Below are 22,140 nucleotides of genomic sequence, written 5' to 3'. Positions count from 1 at the left end.
CTCATGTGCTTATATTAACCAAGTTTAACTTTTGAAGGAAAATTCAGAATCTGGAATGTAATGTTATACTCTAAAATAACAGTTATTTTAACCAGAGTTTAAAAATGGTTTTGTAAACTTCAAAGACATAATAAATTATCTTGATAAGTAAGAGCAAATGTTTTAAGAAATCCTTATTGCTTTAATATATAGATGATTAAATTTTGGTTTACAACAGTACATTAATATTTTACTCGTGTCTGGGGAAAAGCATCAGTTTTTCTTTTTAAATTTTTTCTCAGCCCCTCTTTGGAAGCTTAATTAAATATGGGTCTCTGTCTTTTGAACTGTAAACAACTGTCCTAGGAGCTTGACTGCCTCCTCTTGAAATGTATCCAATGTTCATGAAAAGAGCAGTTTTTTCTTACCTGTTTTTGTAAGCATGTTCCATGCCAAAGACCCTGTTCAAAGTCTTCATCCTCATAGATTAGGAATTTGCTTTTTAAAAGAGGAACTGAACAGACACTTTACAGAAGAAGATACATAATTGATCTACAAATATATGAAAAAAGTTCAACATCTCTAGCACTTAGAGAGACTGGAACACACGCGCAGCATTTCCGCAGCTGCTATCCACAATTGCAAAGTGCGATGTTAGGAGCTCTGTGCAGCTCTCGGGAAAGTCCTTGTCAAAAGTCACTGCACAGCAGTGGAACAGGGGAAGCTGAGCTGGTGAAACACTGAGGCTGTCCAGCATGAGAAGTCCTCCATTCCCGGAGCTGCGTGCCCGGATCAAGGTCAGCGCTGACGGGACTCCTGCAGAGCCTCCTCCTGCAGGGCAGCAGCTGAGCGTCCTGTGCCCTCACAGGAACGCTCCCAGGCACCCGGCAGGCCACAGCATGAGGGCATCAGAGACCCCCAGTCTCAGCCACTGCCCTCCCACCCTCTGTCGCTGCTCTCCACAGGGGATGTGGCTCAGTGGTCAAGCACCTCAGAGTTCAGTCCTCAGTACCCAAAACAAAACAAAACAAAAAACCCTGCAACATGCCCTCAGCCACTTCGAAGTGACCTGTTCTGTGGCGTTTGACGCACTCAGTGCTGCTCCGTCACACTTCCAGATGTTTCCATCACTGGGCACCAGGCACACCCTGTGTGTCCTTCCCTGAACCCGGGCAGCCAGTCGCCTGGTGTGTGCCTTGGACTTACCTGGCCAGACGCTGCACATCCCGGAATCACGCAGGTGAAGCCAGAATTAAGGACAGGCAGTTAGTGTAGAAATGGGGGCTCGGTCAAATCCAGGAAATGAAGCCTTGAAGCCATCTGCCTCTGGAAGTTGGAGACTGCCCCTGGAAGAATGGAATGTCAAGGATCTCCAGAGCCCATTGATTTCCAAATTTACCTGCCTTTATCAAGGACTGCAAGCAAGGAGCTGCTAATTAATGCCCCCTGGACACTTACCTGCCTGAATCACCTTGGCCCTCCCCCTGCCCATGGCTTCTCACAATGCAAAAACCAGGCCTAGTCACTTAGCAGGAAGGAGAGCTAAGGGGAAAAGAAATAGAGAACAAAAGAGACCTTAACCTATAAAAGATGTAGGGTGCGCTCACTTCTGGGGACTTTAGAACTTCAGCCATGGCCCCCTTCTTCCTGCCGGGAGAAGTCTGTATTATTACCTTTAAATAAAACCTGCTTAATATGCTTGCCTTGGCTGCTTCTCTAGTGTTCAATCTTCAACATTAGAAGGAGCAGAACTCGTCACCGGTAAACGGCGGTATCAGATTTGGAGGTCCCACCGAGATTTACGCCAAGGTAAATAAGCTTCTCTCTCCACGCACCCCACATCTCTTTGAGGTGCATCTTTCTGTCTCTTTATTTTTGGAGGGCAAAATGGGCACCCGTCGGCTACTTAAATGCAATTAGTGCAGCCGCCATTCTTAAGACTCGGGTGAGAGGTTTCCCGGCCCAGGCAGGTTTCCAATCACCTGCTCTGTAGGCCTCTGTAGGACTCTGCTGAAGCCGTTTCCTACTTTTCTGTCCGGGCCCAGAGCGCAATTGCCGCGAGTACACAGTGTCCCTAGTCCTGATCTGCCCAGGATGCGTGGAGGTGGAGGAAGGGTTGGAACAACTGCGGGGTTCTCAGCCCGGGCTACTCTCGGGTGGACCCCAAAGGTCCTTCTCCGGCCTCCCCCTCCCGACCGCCCTGAGGGGTATCCAGGGTGATCGGTAGACAATGGCACTGAGGGAAAGCGCCAATCACCTTTGCCTCCGTATGGGCCGCACAGTGCACAACACTCCCACACATCACTCCCTCCTGGATGCTCCCCTTCCCTTGTGGTCAGACATTAGGAATTCAAGCTATAGGATTAAGGCCTGGGATGATTAGTATGAAAATGCCCAGGTTCCCTTTGTTCGCATAGTTAGCCTTCACTAGTCTAGACACTAGAGTCTCCCCATTACTGTTCCTGTGCTTAAATGTGCTCACTGTGTTCTCTTTAAGCTGCAAGAGGGAGGCATTTAAAAACCCCTCCCATGAGACCCTCCAAGCAAAGGGCGTTATACGCCTAATAACCAATAGATGTCCCCCACCCTCCAGAGATTCCTTTAGTCTACAGGGCAAAAAGGATAGGCAAAAGGCACACTTTTTACCTTTGTCATCGTTTTTCATAATGAGGAGTTTATAGTGGCAGGAGGAAAGCAGTAATGCCCTTAAGTCTGAATCCTCCCAGGGTCTCTAGCACACTTTGCCGAAGAAGGCCAGAAATAACTTTGGCAAAGCCAGGTAGTGAGAGACGGGTTTTTCTGGACCGTAAGGAAGCTCAGTTAGGGAGACGTCCCTAATACTTCTAACTCAGAAGGGAGCTTCTCTCTCAACAGTATTGCCAGGTTCACCACTGGCCTGCATACTGCTAAATTGCAAATGATCAAGAAAACTGCCTTTCATATGTTACCATGCTTGACAGCAATAATCTCTACCATAAGAGGAGAAAGCCTTAAGGAATCGCCCACTAAGGGAGGAAAATCGAGGGAACCCTCCCAACTTAAGACAGACAAAAATAAATTTAAGGAGGCTTTTGGAGGATCCTAATAAATATTGAGATGTTTCAAAACTTATGCCAAGTATTTGACTTCACCTGGAAAATTATGCTATTAACCATCTAGAGAACAGGCAGTTCCCAGAAACCATCCTAACTGGGATTCAAATAATGAGTAGGATGCCTAAAAAAACTATTATGTTGTTGATTCTTGCTTTTATTTCTTTTGCTATGGGAGTCCTGTTGAGGAAGTCTGGTCCTAAGCCGACATGTTGAAGATCTGGACCTACTTTTTCTTCTATAAGATGCAGGGTCTCTGGTCTGATTCCGAGGTCCTTAATCCATTTTGAGTTTAGTTTTGTGCACGGTGAGAGATATGGGTTTAGTTTCATTCTGTTGCATATGGATTTCCAATTCTCCCAGCACCATTTGTTGAAGAGGCTATCTTTTCTCCATTGCATATTTTTGGCCCCTTTATCTAGTATGAGAAAATTGTATTTATTTGGGTTTGTGTCCATGTCCTCTATTCTGTACCATTGATCTACCTGTCTATTTTGGTACCAATACCATGCCGTTTTTGTTACTATTGCTTTGTAGTATAGTTGAAGTTCTGGTATTGCAATACCCCCTACTTCATTTTTCCTGCGAAGGATTACTTTAGCTATTCTGGGTTTCTTATTCTTCCAGATGAATTTCATGATTGCTTGTTCTATTTCTGTAAGGTACGTCATTGGAATTTTAATTGGAATTGCATTGAATCTGTATAGCACTTTTGGTAGTATGGCCATTTTGACAATATTAATTCTGCCTATCCAGGAACATGGGAGATCTTTCCATCTTCTAAGGTTTTCTTGAATTTCTTTCTTTAGTGTTCTGTAGTTCTCATTGTAGAGGTCTTTCACCTCTTTTGTGAAATTGATTCCCAAGTATTTTATTTTTTTTGAGGCTATTGTGTATGGGGTAGTTTTCCTAACTTCTCTTTCTGAAGATTCATCACTTATGTATAAAAATGCATTAGATTTATGAGCATTGATCTTATATCCCGCTACTTTACTAAATTCACTTATGAGTTCTAAGAGTTTTCTGGTGGAATTTCCTGGTTCCTCTAAGTATATAATCATATCATCAGCAAATAGGGATAGTTTGAGTTCTTCTTTTCCTATTTGTATCCCTTTAATTTCTTTGGTCTGTCTAATTGCTCTGGCTAGAATTTCAAGGACAATATTGAATAGGAGTGGTGAAAGAAGGCATCCCTGCCTTGTTCCAGATTTTAGGGGGAATGCTTTCAGTTTTTCACCATTTAGAATGATATTAGCCATGGGCTTAGCGTAGATGGCCTTTACAATGTTAAGGAATGTTCCCACTATCCCTATTTTTTCTAGTGTTTTGAGCATGAAGCTGTATTTTATCAAATGCTTTTTCTGCATCTATTGAAATAATCATGTGATTCTTGACTTTAAGTCTATTGATATGGTGAATTACATTTATTGATTTCCTGATGTTGAACCAACCTTGCATCCCTGGGATGAAACCCACTTGATCATGGTGCACTATCTTTTTAATATGTTTTTGTATGTGAGTTGCTAAAATTTTGTTGAGAATTTTTGCATCGATGTTCATTAAGGATATTGGTCTAAAATTTTCTTTCCTCGATGTGTCTCTGTCTAGCTTAGGTATCAGGGTGATATTGGCTTCATAGAATGAGTTTGGGAGAGTTCCCTCCTCTTCTATTTCATGGAATACTTTGAAAAGAATCAAACAACATTACCTATGTAAATTTATGATTACACAAATGGTATGCCTTTACTCCATGTACAAACAGAGAAACAACATGTATCCCATTTGTTTACAATAAAAAAAAAAAAAAACACTATTATGCAGCCTTCAGGAAAGTCCTGCTATTTTCATGGAGAGACTTAGGAAGGCAATAAGAAAGCACACCACTCTGAATCCTGAATCCATAAAGGGCCACCTACTTTTAAAGTATAAATTTATCATTTAGTCAGCCCCAAATATTTAGAGGAAATTACAAAATTGGCACGTGGCCCTGATCAATCCTCAGATGATCTTCTCCAGCTTGCATCTTCCGTTTTCAATAGACATCAAAAAGAAAGAAAAGGGAACATATAGGCAAGAAAAAGGACTTATTAAAGATCATTCAAACTGATAGAAACTTTTAATGCCTTGCAATAGTCCATGCAATTCACCCATTTTAGGAGTTAAAAAGCAAACTGCCTAGTCCAAAACCTTAGAATAATGAAACAGTAATTTCCCCCACCCTGTAGTTCTTAATCCATACACTTTTATCTTGGATTCCAACTGCTGCTTGCTTTACTAAGTTAGATTTAAAAGATGGCTTTTCCTGTTTATGCTAGACTCTGAATAGCAATTTCTGTTTGCCTTTGAGGAACCAGATACTGTATCTCAACTAACCTAGACAGTATTGCCTCAGGATTTAGATGGCCCTCACCTGTTCTGGACAAACCTTAGCTAAGGACTTAACAAAATTCAGAGATAAAACATCTGTGATTGTTCAGTAAGTAAATGACATCCTTTATGTGCCCCTACCCAGGAGGACTATCAAAAGGCCATTGCAGAACTCCTAAACTTCTTAGCTATTAGGAATTAAAAGATCTCAAAAAATAAAGCTTGATTACATCATCAACAGGTTCAATACTACAGGAAATAGCCACCATAGACCAATATTCTGCCCCAGGAAGGGGCCTTACTTCAAGCTCCTGTCCTCAGCTTACCTATGAAGCAAGATTTAACCTGTTTGTCACAAAGGGGAAAATAAATTCTGGATAAGCAGCCATAGGCAGCTCAATAACCAATGGCATATCTCAGTGAGGAACTTAGCAAAGTAGCTTCATTCTCAGAAATAATGGAAAATAAGGTCTCATCATTTTCTTTGACATCCAACCTGTCCTGATGAGATGGCTAAAATGCCCTAGGCAAAAGATTTCTGTTAAAACCTGTTAGATCCTTCCAGATCTCAGTCAAGGCTTGCATTGAAATGTAAATAAAGGAAGCCTAAAGGCTCAGTAGGAGACCGGTCTCAAACCCAAGGAAAAAAAAAGGTAAAAAAGAGCCTTACCTAAACTCCAGCGAAAGTAAATTTTATGGTGCTTTACTGAAGTAATTAATGACTGTATCATTTTTCCAGGACTCTTGTTTTTTTTTAATTCTATATTTTTTTGAGCTCGTGATTTTTTTGATCAGTTCTATTTTTTATTCAACTAGAGTTTTTGAACATTTGTTACATTGCAATGGAGATTCACCTATAAAGTTACAAGGCCTTTGATTTTGTGTTATTTGTATGTCGTGCTATCTGATGTCATGTTTTGTCTGTATCAAAACTGAGCGCTCCTAAAATTAAAATTTAAAAATGGATCCAGATACTCTTAATTCACGTGATTTAAAAAGGTTCAATTCAAAATTGGGTAAACTAATAAAAGTAAAATGTCTTTGAAAATAACTCACAAGTCTCTAGGTGGTCAAGCTAATAAAATATTGATGTTAATAAAATGTCTAATATCAATTGTTTCTAGGACTTTTCTTCAACAGGAAAGAGACAACAAATACTGTTCAGGACACTTGTCTGATATCTTGGTTTTTGTAGAATAAGTGAATTAGAGTTAACATGTATGGGATTACTCAAATGTGTTTGTAGAGACATCTGATTAATTTACAAAGTTAAAATGCTAATTGTTAAATAACATCAAGTACTCCTAACTCCTTAAATTACATGGGGTAACATACTTAAACATTATTGTTTTCATAGGTTGGTAAATAAAAGGGTTTAAACTTGCTTTGTGTCATCACTAAACTAAAAACAAGGTTACTAAGAGTTATGTCCTAACAAGTGCAATTCTATATACAAAGGGTCCCAAAAGTTTCAACTGTGTTTCAATTAGAGTACTATAAACAACAAAATATTTAATCTTATTAAAATAGAGTAATTTATCTAAATTCAGAAATTTCATAAGAGTTGTTTCAGAATGTGAACAAAAAGGGGTCAACAAATAGGAAAGAGAAAATAAAAGGTTCTGGGTATGGAAATATATTTAGTAAAAGGGAAAAGGAAATGTTTCTGGGTAAGAAAGTGCTTGTGTGATGAAATACATGAGGGTCTAAATAAGTGCTAAGAAAGTCCATGTGTAAGTAAAGGGCAAGTTTCAACAAGTCTGTGTGTAACTAAGTTGGTTGTATGTATGTGAGACAGCTAGAGCTATTAAAGGTTTTTCCTAAGGTGAAATACTAATGTGTTGATATAAACCAAAGTTTAATCTATATGGTAAAATGACATGGTAAAATGGCAAGGATTTCTTAGAAACACTAATTTACTCTTAACTTTGTGTCTATTAAGTTTTATTCTTTAGAACAATTAGTCTTAAAAATTGGGGTGTATACAATTATGGTTAAACAACTGTTAGAGTATTGTACTATGTTACAGAGTCTACATTTTTCTTTAAAAACTAAATTTGGTAAGATAAAAGTGTCAAGGTAATTGTGAAGTGGTCACTAGTTGTATATTAAATGTGTTCATATTTTTCAGGTATACAAGTTTTAATGCAGGGAATTTATCAAGCTGCTATTCTCCAGATTAAACTTGTCTATAATGGTAATTTTAAACTTATAAAGAGTAAATTTTATTGGGGAATAATTTCTATCATTTAATGTTCTATTATAGGACCTGTAATCAATAGGGTATATGTAAAATTCATTACTTTTTACACTGAGATAAAGAATTTCAAATGTAAATGTATTTCTAAACATTAGAGCCTGACTTGTTTAAAGGTTAATTTTGTGAAACATGAAAACATTTTGCCACTTTATCACACAAAAGGAAAGTTAAAAGCTCTCTCAGCCTTTCTTTGATTCATGTTTTAGATACAATGTTAAATTGTGTTAATTATAAAGTTTATATAGACTCAGGAAACAGTATATGTAAACTACTTAATGATATTTAAGGAAGAAGCAAAGATCAACATCAGAATTAGAACACTTAAGATCTGTAAAGAGCCCCACCTTACCTGAGATAAGGCTCTGCCTCCCACCTTACTGCATAATAGAACGGCTCCAAAATAAGTCAGACTTCAGCTTATTTAGAGTTATAGTCAAAAGATTGGTTCTTGTTGTAAAAGTACTGTGATCTCAAATAGGGGATATAATGTGGTTCTCAGTCAAAATTCAAGATAGCTATTATACAAGCTAAATATATTTTTACTCTTGCTAATTTCATTTTGTAAAACTGTTACCTGTTACTGTTTTGCAGAAGTAGCTGCTTCAAGAACACACAACCTAGGTAACTTTTGATAATAAGCCATCACCTATAGAACAGATAGTGGTAACTTCCAGTACTAATGCAGACTCCAGTTAGCTAAAAGGGTAAATAACTGTAAAGTTATGGACATTGAAGTTAAAGCCCAGTACTCTTACTTTATGACTGGTGAGACTGGCTTGCTGGATGATTAAGATCAAACTTAGAGATTGGAATTAAATACAGAAGGCAAGATAGACCGGTATTTGGATCTTTTGCCCTCAGTCAGCCTGAACCCACGAACAAGAGAACTTCTCTAAGGAGCTTTGCAACTCTGGGTCACACAACCTCCTGATCAAGGAGATTGTTGAGACTAGAGGATGAAAAATCACTCAGTGCATCAGCTGCAGAGGAGGGTCATGGAAAAAGGGAGACATCCCTTAATGCTTCCGAAGGAAGTCACCTCATCAAGGAGACCCTGCCTAACCAATGGCACTGGTGGAGCTAAGAAGTTGCTCTTAAGTTCTCAACAAGTGGCCCCGTGGGAACTCAGCTGACTCTTTAACAAGACAGGAACCAGGTCAATTTGACCAGCTTGATCTTAGACACCCAGCAAAACAGTTAAAACCAAAATATAGCCATTCTTGGGCATTTAAAAGAAATAATAGTTAAATGTAACTTAAGATGTACACTTGTATTAGCCCACTAAAATTAAGAGTGGAAGCTACAAAAGAAAGATTCTTAGGCAAATGTGCCTGATAACTATCAAGGGAAACTGCCAGAGTCAGAAGATTTTAGTCAGTTTAAGGCCTACAGACCTTCCTAAGCTACACAGGTAGACTTAATCTATGTTTGCTCGTATGATTATCTAGCCCTAAGTAACAGAAGTATAGAGATCTCTACTAAACACAGATTATACCAAAAAGGGATATTTTACAAAAATCAGATGACATTAAGTAGCTTAACTGTATTTTCTGGGGACATCTATGACATTAAGAGTTAAATGTTGTGTTTACATTCCTGATAAACTGGACAATGTTAAAGTCCCCAAATAAATGCCTTGTCCTCTCCAGACTTTGCTAGGCCTCATTATGGGAACAATTTCTCAGTTCTTCCACCTCCTAGTGAGAGACTGACTTGTCATTTTCATGATACTCAGTGGCATGCTCCAGATGCTGCAACATTTACTTTGTACTAATCTCATTTCAGTACTCATGTCTTTTTGTTCTTCCATCATAGAAGCACCCACCCCCAGATGAGTTTACAACCTCCTCTTCCCCAACCAGGCTTCTACCTTGGACCCCTCGATTGACCCGATTTTTTAAAAAGGAACTCCAAACTGCTTGCCCCTCGCTGTCCCCTTTCAGCTTTGAAGCAGCCAGAACAATTGGCACCCCCTTTCTTTTCTTTACAGCAGTTAGAAGTTCCTAAAGCTAAAGGGGGGAATGAAGCCAGAATTAAGGACAGGTAGTTAGTGTAGAAATAGGAAATCGGGACAATTCGAGGAAATGAAGCCATGAAGCCATCTGCCTTTGGAAGTTGGAGACTGCCCCTGGAAGAATGAAATGTCAAGGATCTCCAGAGCCCATTGATTACCAAATTTACCTGCCTTTATCAAGGACTGCAAGCAAGGAGCTGCTAATTAATGCCCCCTGGGCCCTTGCCTACCTGAATCACCTTGGCCCTCCCCCTGCCCATGGCTTCTCACTTAATGCAAAACCAGGCCTAGTCACTTAGCAGGAAGGACAGCTAAGGGGAAAAGAAATGGAGAACAAAAGAGACCTTAACCTATAAAAGATGTAGGGTGCACTCACTTCTGGGAACTTTAGAACATCAGCCATGGCCCCCTTCTTCCTGCCGGGAGAAGTCTGTATTATTACCTTTAAATAAAACCTGCTTAATATGCTTGCCTTGGCTGCTTCTCTAGTGTTCAGACTTCAACATTAGAAGGAGCAGAACTCGTCACCGGTAAACGGCGGTATCACAGGCTCCCCCTGTCCCTCCACCCAGCAGCTGTCTGGGCACCTCCACATTGCAGCCTACATCCGACTTTGTTTTTCTCTAGGGCTGAGTGTCCCACGGTACACAGCATGCCACCATTTGACATTCCACTCACCTGCTGGGGTCGTTTGGGTTGTGTACATCTTTTGGCTGTTATGAATAATGCTGCTACACACACGTGCACACAAACTTTTGTTTGAGAGCCTATTTTGAATTCTTTTGGATAAATACCTGGAAGTACAATTGCTGGGTCCCTGGTAATTCTATGCCTAACTTTTTGAATAACAGTTAAACTGTTTCCTCAGGAGATGCACCATTTTATGTTCATACATGCCTGCCATACCACAGACTCAGGAGCCTGGGCAGGAGGATCCCAAGTGTAAAGCCAGCTTCAGCAATTTAGCAAGTCCCTAAGCAACTTAGTGAAACCTGTCTCAAACTAAAATATTTTCAAAAGGGCTGAAGTATGGAGAATTCTTAGAAAATCTGGAATAGAACCACCATTTGACTTAGTTATTCCACTCCTCATTCTATACTCACAGGACTTAAAATCAACATACTACAGTGAAGCAGCTACATCAGTGTTTGTACTACCTCAATTCAAGATAGCCAAGCTATGGAAACAAGCCAGATCTCCTTCAACAGGTGTATTCGTCAGGGTTCTCTGGAGGAACAGAATCAACAGGAAGTATGATTGTAAAGAGGGAATGTATTAGGTTGGCTTACTTGACCAGAAGCTGGATAGTCCACAATGGCCAGCTGCAGGTTGCAGAGCTGGAAGAACCAGTAGCTGCACAGTCCAAGAGTTGGAAGTCCCAGAACAAGAGGGATCAACAGCGATACCCTAGTCTGAGACCAAGGCTTCTGGAAACTACCTGGAGAATCACTGGCAGAGTCCACTTTGGAAGAGTGAGGAAGTGAGAGTCTGAAGTCCTCAGATGATTGAAGCAGCAATCAAGCCCGTTCAAGAAGAGTGAGGCTTGCATCTGGTCTGCTTCCTTGTTCTCCCAGCTTTTATTCTATCCAAGCCTCAGTCCTATTGGGCAGCGCTGCCCAAGCTTAGGCAGCGTTTCCACTTCAGTTCACCATCCCACATTCCAAGTATTCCCAGACAGGCCCTCTGACACACCCACAAGCCTTTTAATCATCAACATCTCAAACCAATCAAGCTGACAATTCAAATTAAACATTACAACAGATTAATGGATGAAGAAAACATGGTGGGCCTTGATTAAAAAAAAAGGCCTATCATTCGCCATTTGCCTGCCTCTCGCCTGTCCATCGCCTGCCTTACACCAATCCATCACCCAACGCACGAGGTTCACCTCCAGATCATTCGACAACAGTCAGCAAACTGATCGCCAACCACCAGTGGAGCACCAGCGGCCTGCTGTCGCCTGGAAGTTCACTGTTACAGTACCAGCAGGTTTGATTACACGTGGCTGCCGCCATTTTGAGACAACAGCCAGGCACCATAGGACCCCTGGCCAGACTGACTGAGCCCCATCTCCAGGATCTCTCAGCCCAACCGATCACTCCCTGCCTCTGGGGCCCTCACCTCGACTGACTGCTCCCTGCCGCCAGGACCCCCAGGCCAACTGACTGCACCCTATCACCAGGACCCCAGACCGACTGCACCCAGCCTCCAGGATCCCACAACCACACCAAACACACCCGACCTCCAGGACCCCTGACTGACCAACCGCATTCCGCCTCCAGGACCTCCAGCTGACCACATCCACCCCTGAGCTGCAGCTCCCCATTTGCCAACACATTTCGAAGCCAGAGCGGCCATCTTGGAAAATCCTGGAATCCGGAGTTCTGATCTTTAGGTGGGGCAAATCCCATCCTGAGACCCCTGCTGGAGGCTTGAAGCTCTTTGTCAGGTACCTCTCATGCATCAGGCTACTGAACACTGGGAGGTTTCATTAGTATATGACTGTTATACTGTAGACTTTTTTTTTCTCCTTATTGAAAAAATTTAAGTTTTTATGTCTTTACTTTTCTTGCTCTCTTTTCCTTTGTTTACCTATTCCCTCAGAGTCTCTTTCTCCCTTTTTTTCCATGCTACTATCCAATTTCTTTTGATTACACTCTCACCCTTTCTATTATCTAGAACTTCTGTATATTCTTTTCTTATCCCATTAACAGCCACATTCTACATCCCTCTGCATCCTCTTTGTCCTCCATTAGAAACTGCAGACTTTATTGCAAAACTGTTTGTTTTACCGAAGATAATATTTGAACTCATTCTGTTTATTATGACAATATTGTTATTGGCCTCATAGGGGCTATTTGGTCTAGGATTGCATACTGTCTGAATTGGGCACTGCTTATATTGATTTCCCCTTAAAGAAAGGGTTTTGGAAACCTATAGGGCCACTATAAGCCTATAGGGGAAAATATGCAATACCCCAGATCTGCACTGCTAGAGGGGAAGATACATGAACAACATGACAAAACAAGGGAAGAAAATGATCCAAACAAATCTAGAGTCTATATTAATAGAATCCAATGACAGCATAGTAGAAGCAATGTCAGAAAAGGAGTTCAGATTATACATGATTAAGATGATTCACAAAGCAAAGGATGAGATAAGAGAGCAAATGCAGGCAATGAATGATAATACCAATAAGCTGAAAGAGCACCTGCAGGAAGCAAAAGATCATTTCAACAAAGAGATAGAGATTCTAAAAAAAAAAAAAAAAAAAAAAAAAAATGGAAATCCTTGAAATGAAGGAGACAATAAACCAAATAAAAAACTCAATGGAAAGCATCACCAAAAGACTAGACCACTTGGAAGACAGAACCTCAGACAATGAAGACAAAATATTTAATCTTGAAAATAAAGTTGCCCAAACAGAGAGGATGGTAAGAAATCATGAACAGAATCTCCAAGAACTATGGGGCATCATGAAAAGACCAAATTTAAGAATTATTGGGATTGAGGAAGGCACAGAGATACAAACCAAAGGAATGAACAACCTATTCAAGGAAATAATATCAGAAAATTTCCCAAAACTGAAGAATGAAATGGAAAATCAGATACAAGAGGCTTACAGAACACCAAATGCACAAAATCACAACAGATCCACATGTTTTATAATGAAAACGCCTAACATTCAAAATAAAGATAGGATTTGAAGGCTGCGAGAGAAAAGCATCAGGTTACATAGGGGGAAACCAATATGGATAGCAGCAGAATTCTCAATCCAGACTCTAAAAGCTAGAAGGGCCTGAAACAACATATTTCAAGCTCAGAAAGAGCATGGTTGCCAACCAAGAATCCTATACCCAGCAAAACTAACCTTCAGATTTGAAGATGAAATAAAATCCTTCCATAATGAACAAAAGTTAAAAGAATTTACAAATAGAAAGTCTGCACTACAGAATGTTCTCAACAAAATATTCCATGAGGAGGAAATGAAAAACAACAATGGAGGTCAGCAAATGGAGGAACTACCTTAGAGAAAAACCACTCAAAGGAGAAACCAAGCCAAATTAAAATCCAAAAATAAACCCAAATGACTGGGAATACATATCTCAATATCTCAATAATAACCCTGAACGTAAATGGCCTAAACTCATCAATCAAAAGACATACTAGCAGAATGGATTAAAAAGAAAGACCCAACAATAATGCTGCCTGCAAGAGACTCATCTCATAGAAAAAGACATCCACAGACTACAGGTGAAAGGATGGGAAAAAAACCTACCATGCACATGGACTCAGTAAAAAAGCAGGGGTTTCAATCCTTATATCAGATAAAGTGGACTTCAAGCCAAAGTTAGTCAGAAGGGATAAAGAAGGACATTTCATACTGCTTAAGGGAACAATAAATCAAGAAGACATAGCGATCACAAATATTTATGCACCAAAAAAATGGCACATCCCTATACATCAAACAAATCCTTCTCAATTCCAGGAATCAAATAGACCACAACACAATAATTCTATGTCACTGTAACACACTGCTGCCACCACTGGATAGATCTTCCAAACAAAAACCAATCAAAGAAACCATAGAACTCAATAACACAATCCATAACCTAGACTTAATAGACATATATAGAATATTCCATCCATCAACAAGCGAATTCACTTTCTTCTCAGCAGCACATGGAACCTTCTCAAAAATAGACCATATGTTATGCCACAAAGCAGCCCTTAGGAAATGCAAAAAAATAGAGATACTGCCTTGTGTTCTATCAGATAATAATGGACTGAGAGTAGAAATCAATGACAAAATAAAAAAGGGAAATTCCTCCAACACCTGGAGACTAAATAATATGCTATTGAATGAAACATGGATAACAGAAAACATCAGGGAGGAGATTAAAAAACTCTTAGAGGTCAATGAGAATGATGATACAACAGATCAAAATCTCTGGGACACTATGAAAGTGGTACTAAAAGGAAAATTCATTGCTTGAGCACATTCAAGAAAAGAATGAAAAGTCAACAACTAAATGACCCAACATTACAGCTCAAAGTCCTAGAAAAGGAAGAACAGAATAACAGCAAAAGTAGTATAAGACAGGAAATAATTAAAATCAGAGCTGAAATCAATGAAATTGAAACAAACAATTCAAAAAATTGACAAAACAAAAAGTTGGTTCTTTGAGAAGTAAACAAAATAGACAAACCCTTAGCCACACTAACAAAGAGGAGACAGAAAACTCAAATTACTAAAATTCATGATGAAAAAGGAAATATCACAACAGACACCACTGAGATACAGAACATAATGAGAAGCTACTTTGAAAATCTGTATTCCAACAAAATAGAAACTACCGAAGACATTGATAAATTTCTAGAGACATATGCTCTTCCCAAACTGAACCAGGAGGACATACACAATTTACAGATCAATATCAAGCAATGAAATAGAAGAAACCATTAAAAACCTACCATCCAAGAAAAGCCCAGAACCAGATGGATTCTCAGCCGAGTTCTACAAGACCTTCAAAGAAGACCTCACTCCAATACTTCTCAAAGTATTCCAGGAAATAGAAAAGGAGGGTACCCTACCAAACTCATTCTATGAAGCTAATATCGCCCTCCTACCCAAACCAGGAAAAGACACATCAAGGAAAGAAAATTTTAGACCAATATCCTTGATGAATATAGATGCAAAGATCCTTCTTAACAAAATATTGGCAAACCGTATCCAAAAACATATTGAGAAAATCGTGACCACGATCAAGTGGGGTTCATCCCTGGAATGCAAGGATGGTTTAACATCCGTAAATCAATAAATGTAATCCATCATGTCAATAGACTTAAGGATAAGAATCATATGGTTATTTCAATTGACGCAGAAAAAGCATTCGACAAAATACTAGAAACACTAGAAATACTCAAAACACTAGAAAAAATAGGGTAGTAGGAACATACCTGAACATTGTAAAGGCTATTTATGCTAAGCCCACGGCCAACATCATTCTTAATGGAGAAAAACTGAAACCATTCCCTTGAAAAATGGGAACAAGACAGGGATGTCCTCTTTCACCACTTCTATGCAACATTGTCCTCGAAACTCTAGCCAGAGCAATTAGGCAGACTAAAGAAATTAAAGGGATACAAATAGGAAAAGAGGAACTTAAGCTGTCACTATTTGCTGATGACATGATTCTATATCTAGAGGATCCAAAAAACTCCTCCAGAAAACATCTAGACCTCATCAATGAATTCAGCAAAATAGCAGGCTAAAAAATCAACACGCATAAATTTAAAGCATTTTTATACGCAAGTGATGAAACATCTGAAAGGGAAATGAGGAAAACAACTCCATTTGCAATAGCCTCAAAAAAAATAAAATACTTGGGAATCAATCTAGCTAATGAGGTAAAAGATCTCTACAATGAAAACTTCAAAACATTGAAGAAAGAAATTGAGGAAGACCTTAGAAGATGGAAAGATCTCCCATGTTCTTGGATGGGCAGAATTAATATTGTCAAAATGGCCATACTACCAAAAGCGCTATACAGATTCAATGCAATTCCAATTAAAATCCCAGTGATATACCTTACAGAAATAGAGCAAGCAATCATGAAATTCATTTGGAAAAATAAGAAACCCAGAATAGCTAAAGCAATCCTTAGCAGGAAGAATGAAACAGGGGTATCACGATACCAGAACTTCAACTCTACTACAAAGCCATAGTAACAAAAATGACATGGTATTGGCACCAAAACAGACAGGTAGATCAATGGTACAGAATAGAGGACATGGACACAAACCCAAATAAATACAATTTTCTCATACTAGACAAAGGTGCCAAAAATATGCAATGGAGAAAAGATAGCCTCTTCAACAAATGGTGCTGGGAAAACTGGAAATCCATATGCAGTAGAATGAAACTAAACCCCTATCTCTCACCCTGAACAAAAATCAATTCACAATGGATCAAGGACCTTGAAATCAGACCAGAGACCCTGCATCTTATAGAAGAAAAAGTAGGTATAAATCTTCACCTTGTTGGCTTAGGATCAGACTTCCTTAACAGGACTCCCATAGCACAATAAATAAAAGCTAGAACCAATGACTGGGATAGATTCAAACTAAAAAGCTTTTCTCTCAGCAAAGGAAACTATCAGCAATGCGAAGAGAGAGCCTACAGAGTGGGAGAAAATCTTTGCCACTCATACTTCAGATAGAGCACTAATTTCCAGAATATATAAAGAGCTCAAAAAACTCTACACCAAGAATACAAATAACCCAATCAACAAATGGGCTAAGGATATGAACAGACGTTTCACAGAAGATCTACAAGCAATCAACAAACACATGAAAAAATGTTCACCATCTTTAGTAATAAGAGAAATGCAAATCAAAACTACACTAAGATTCCATCTCACCCCAATTAGAATGGCAATTATCAAGAATACAAGCAACAATAGGTGTTGGAGAGGATGTGGGGAAAAAGGTACACTTATACATTGCTGGTGGGGTTGCAAATTAGTGCAGCCACTCTGGAAAGCAGTGTGGAGATTCCTTAGAAAACTTGGAATGGAACCACCATTTGACCCAGCTATCCCACTCCTTGGCCTATACCCAAAGGACTTAAAATCAGCATACTACAGAGATGCAGCCACATCAATGTTCATAGCTGCTCAATTCACAATAGCCAGACTGTGGAACCAACCTAGATGTCCTTCTATTGATGAATGGATAAAGAAACTGTGGTATATATATACAATGGAATATTACTCAGCTATAAAGAATCATAAAATTATGGCACTTGCAGGCAAATGGATGAAATTGGAGAATATCATGCTAAGTGAGATAAGCCAATTGCAAAAAAACCAAAGGACGAATGTTCTCCCCGATATGTGGATGTTAAGCCACAATAAGGGAGGGCGGAGAAGGGGATAACCTAAGTCCACTGGATTAGAAAAAGGTGAGCAAAGGGAAGGGGCAGGAGGGGAATAGGAAAGACAGAAGAATTAATCAGACCTGCCTTTCCAATCCTTGTAGGTCAGTGCATGACCAGGGTAACTCCACATCATGTACAGCCACAAGAACAGGATCTAGTCAGAATAGGTTACACTCTACATATGTATAACATGCCAAAATACATTCTACTGTCTCGTATAACTAAAAAGAACAAATTAAAATCTTAGAAATTTTTAAAAAAGAATTTTATCCAGGAAAATCCTGAAAAAAGGCTGAGAATGTGGCTCAGAGGTTAAGCAACTCTGGGTTCAGTCCCCAGTACCCCACCCCCAAAAGTAAAAAAGAGAAGGAAAGAAAGAAAAATTTTTAAAAAGAAAAAAATTTACTTTGAAATTAATAGATTACTAATTCAATTTCTTTTTTTCTTTTAATTTTTGGAGAATCTATTTAGAATTTCCATTTTCTTTCCTCAGTACTCATGACTAAACCCAGTGGCACTTCACCACTAATCTACGTCCCCCGCTCCATTTTTATCTCACTTTGAGACAAGATCTCAATCAGTTACCCAGGCTGGCCTTGAACCTGCAATCCTCCAGCCTCGCGATCCTGAGTCACAGGTGTCACCACCAGGCCTGGGAATTTTAGCCATTTCCAAGTGCACAGTTCAGTAGCACTGAGCACATTTGTGAAGTGCAACCACCATCGTTATCCATTTCCAGAACTTTCTCCTCACCCCAAACAGAAACTGTGTCTACTAAAAAATACCTCCTAGACCAGCAGTGTGGCCCGGCGGCAGGGCACTTGGCCAGCACATGCAGGCCCTGGGTTCAAGCCCTCCTGGTCCTCCCCTGGGCCCCTGGCAGCCTCTGCTGTACTTCATGCCTATGAATTTGCTTTTAGTGGTGGCCAGGCCTTGCCCTGGGCCCCCCTGGGGAGGGGGACAGGCTGGGCCACACAGGGGCAGCCTCCGTCCAGGCGCTGCTGTGAGCACCTGGTAGGACAGGCTCACAGAGGCTGCTGACTCTGGTCTCCCTCAGCCTTGGAGGGACAGGAGTCTGGGGAGAGAAGGTCCTGGGAATCAACGCTGGAGAAGAGAACTTCACCTTCACCACACCCACCTCCACCTCCACCTCCTGTCCCTCTGGGGCTTCTCTGCTCAGCCGGTTTCTTACCTGAGGCCCCACCTCCTAGGACAAGCTTGTCCACCCCATCAGAAGCGTTTGGGGCTGGGGTGCAGCTCAGGGGTAGCGCTTGCCCAGCACGTGTGGGCCTGGGTTCAAGCCCAGCACTGGAAACCAGCCTGTGCCGTTCATCTGTGAGCACCTACCATGCCAGGCACCTGCTGAGCACTGTGGCCACCACGCCGTCTCCTGGGACCTCCGACAGGTCTTGGAGGAAGGTGCTAGGCAGCCATTCGACAGACGAGGAGACTAGAGCTCAGGGAGGCTGGTCACTGGGGACACTTGCCAAACAGAAGCTGCTTGTGGACTCCGCCTCTGGACCATCCCTGTGCTCAGGCACCGACACCGTGAGGAAGGACCCACCCCTTCTTCTCTCTGCTCCTGTCCTGGTCCCGGCCCCGCCTCACGTAGCCCCTGCCCTGCCTCTTCTTCCATTAGAAATACCCCTCCCCACTCCACGTCCCCGTGCTCTCCCGCTGCCCACAGTCCCGTCCCTGGTCACCACAAACCAGTCTCAGCCTGAGCCCACGTGGGCCTCCTCTAGTGATGACCAGTCCTCCAGGACTCTCAGGTTTGTCTCTGACCCAAGAGAAGTGGAGCAGGGCTGAGAGGAAGCAGGGACTGGGCCTCGGGAGGGACCCTCGGGCTTCACTGCCCAGGTAGGTTTAAGAGACTGGCCTTCCTCCTGGGTCAGTTTGTGGTGAGGGTTCAGCACAGCTGGTCAGGCTGGAGGCCTGGGACGGGGCCACTGGAGGACCAGAGCCTGCGGTCAGGGCTGGAGACTGGGCAGTCCTGGGCCCCACGGTGGCCCTGGAGGGACAGAGAGGGACTCAGCAACCCTGGGGGCAGCTGGGGTGTGGGTAGCCTGTCTGAGGACATGGCTCAGACAGGAGAGAGTGGCTGAAGGTTCACGGGACCTGCAGAGGACCTGGGCAGTGTCCGGGGCCATCAGTGTGGAGCAGGAACCAGAACCCGCACAAATTCTAACGTCAGCCTTGGAGAGAGGGGACCAGGTGAGGGTCAGGAGAGAAGGGAGTGGTCCTGACCAAGCAGAAGCCTCCATGGACCTGCGACTCTCCTGGCGCCTTTCCCAGGCAGCTGAGCTGAATTTTATTTTATTTTTTTAAAAATGGAACCCAGGGCTCAGCCCAAACTCTACCACTAACAACAACTCCAGCCTTTTATTTTTTTCTTCCCGTTATGATCCTCCCAAACTGAACCAGGAGGACATACACGACAATGAGATAGAAGCCATCAAAAGCCTACCAACCAAGTAAAGCCCAGGAACAGACAGAGTCTCAGCTGAGTTCTACAGGACCATCAATAAAGAACTCATTCCAATACTCCTCAAAGTACTCCAGGAAATAGAAAAGGAGGGAACCCTTCCAAATTCATTCTATGAGCTAGTATCACTCTGAAACCAAACCAAAACCAGACAAAGACACAACAAGGAAAGAAAATTTTAGACCAATATCTCTGATGAATATAGACACAAAAATCCTTAACAAAATTCTGGCAAATTGCACCAAAAACATACTAAAAAGATAGTGCTCCACAATCAAGTGGGATTCTTCCCAGGGATGCAAGGTTGGTTCAACATCTGGAAATCAATAAGTGTAATTCATCACATCAATAGTCTTAAGGTTAAGAATCATATGATTATTTTAATAGATGCAGAGAAAGCATTTGATAAATTACAACATCTCTTCATGCTCAAAACACTAGAAAAAATAGGGATAGTAGGAACATACCTGAACATTGTAAAGGCTATTTTTGCTAAGCCCATGACCAACATCATTCTTAATGGAGAAAAACTGAAACCATTCCCTTTAAAAATGGGTACAAGACAGGGATGTCCTCTTTCACCACTTCTATTCAACATCGTTCTTGAAATACTAGCCAGAGCAATTAGACAGATTAAAGAAATTAAAGAGATATGAATAGGAAAAAAGGAACTCAAGCTGTCACTATTTGCTGATGACATGATTCTATATTTAGAGGATCGAAAAAACTCCACCAGAAAACTCCTAGACCTCATAAATGAATTCAGCAAAATACCAGGATATAAAATCAACATGCATAAATCTAAAGCATTTTTATTCATAAGCGATGAAACATCTGAAAGGGAAATGGGGAAAACAACTTTATTCACAATAACCTCAAAAAAAATAAAATACTTGGGAATCAATCTAATCAAAGAGATGAAAGATCTCTAGAATAAAAACTATAGAACATTAAAGAAAGAAATTAAAGAAAACCTTAGAAGATGGAAAGATCTCCCATGTTTGTGGATAGGCATAATTAATATTATCAAAATGGCCACACTTCCAAAGGTGCTATACAGATTTAACACAATTCCAATTAAAATTCCAATATCATTTCTCATAGAAATAGAGAAAGCAATCATGAAATCCATCTGTAAGAACAAAAGACCCAGAATAGCCAAAGCAATCCTGGGCAGGAAGAGTGATCACAATACCAGACTTTAAATTCTACTATAGAACAATAATAACTAAAATGGCATGGTATTGGTACCAAAATAGACAGGTAGACCAATGGTACAGAAGAGAAGACACAGAGACATGCCCACATAAGTACAGTTATCTCATACTAGACAAAGGTTCCAAAAACTCACAATGGAGAAAAGATAGCCTCTTCAACAAATGGTGCTGGTAAAACTGGAAATCCATATGTAGTAAAATGAAACTAAACCCCTATCTCTCACCCTGCACAAAACTCAATACAAAATGGATCAAGGATCTAGGAATTAGACCTGAGACCCTTCACCAAATAGAAGAAAAAGTAGGACTGAATCTCCATCATGTTGGCTTAGGACCAGACTTCCTTAACAAGACCCACGTAGTGCAAAAAACAAAAGCAAAAATCAGTAAATGGGATAGATTCAAACTAAAAGGCTTTTTCTTAGCAAAGGAAACAATCAATAATGTGAAAGAAGAGTCTACAGAGCGGGAGAAAATCTTTTCCACACACACTTTAGACATAGCACTAGTCTCCAAAGTTCATGAAGAAAACACTTTACAAAAAAAAAAAAAAAAAAGAAAACACTTTACACCAAAAATACAAAGAACCCAATCAATAAATGGGCTAAGGAACTGGGCAGACACTTCACAGAAGAAGATACACAGGTGATCAACAAATATATGAAAAAGTGCTCATCATCTCTAGTAATTAGAGAAATGCAAATTAAAACCACCCTAAGATTTCATCTAACTCCAATTAGCATGGCTATTATCAAGAACACAAGCAATAATAAAGTGTTGGCAG

At 40.6% G+C, this 22,140-nt stretch overlaps 1 pseudogene; it reads right to left on the bottom strand.

Moving 5' to 3' along the window:
• LOC124975123 (dnaJ homolog subfamily B member 6-like) overlaps positions 1–11,983 on the bottom strand; it is a 49,114-nt pseudogene extending 37,131 nt beyond the window's left edge.
• Between the last annotated feature and the right edge of the window lie 10,157 nt (positions 11,984–22,140).

Source organism: Sciurus carolinensis, unplaced genomic scaffold (genome assembly GCF_902686445.1).
Source record: "Sciurus carolinensis unplaced genomic scaffold, mSciCar1.2, whole genome shotgun sequence".
In the NCBI taxonomy this organism is placed as follows: domain Eukaryota; kingdom Metazoa; phylum Chordata; class Mammalia; order Rodentia; family Sciuridae; genus Sciurus; species Sciurus carolinensis.
The sequence above is the reverse complement of the archived record's forward strand: the minus strand, read 5'-3'. Positions and strand labels throughout refer to the sequence as shown.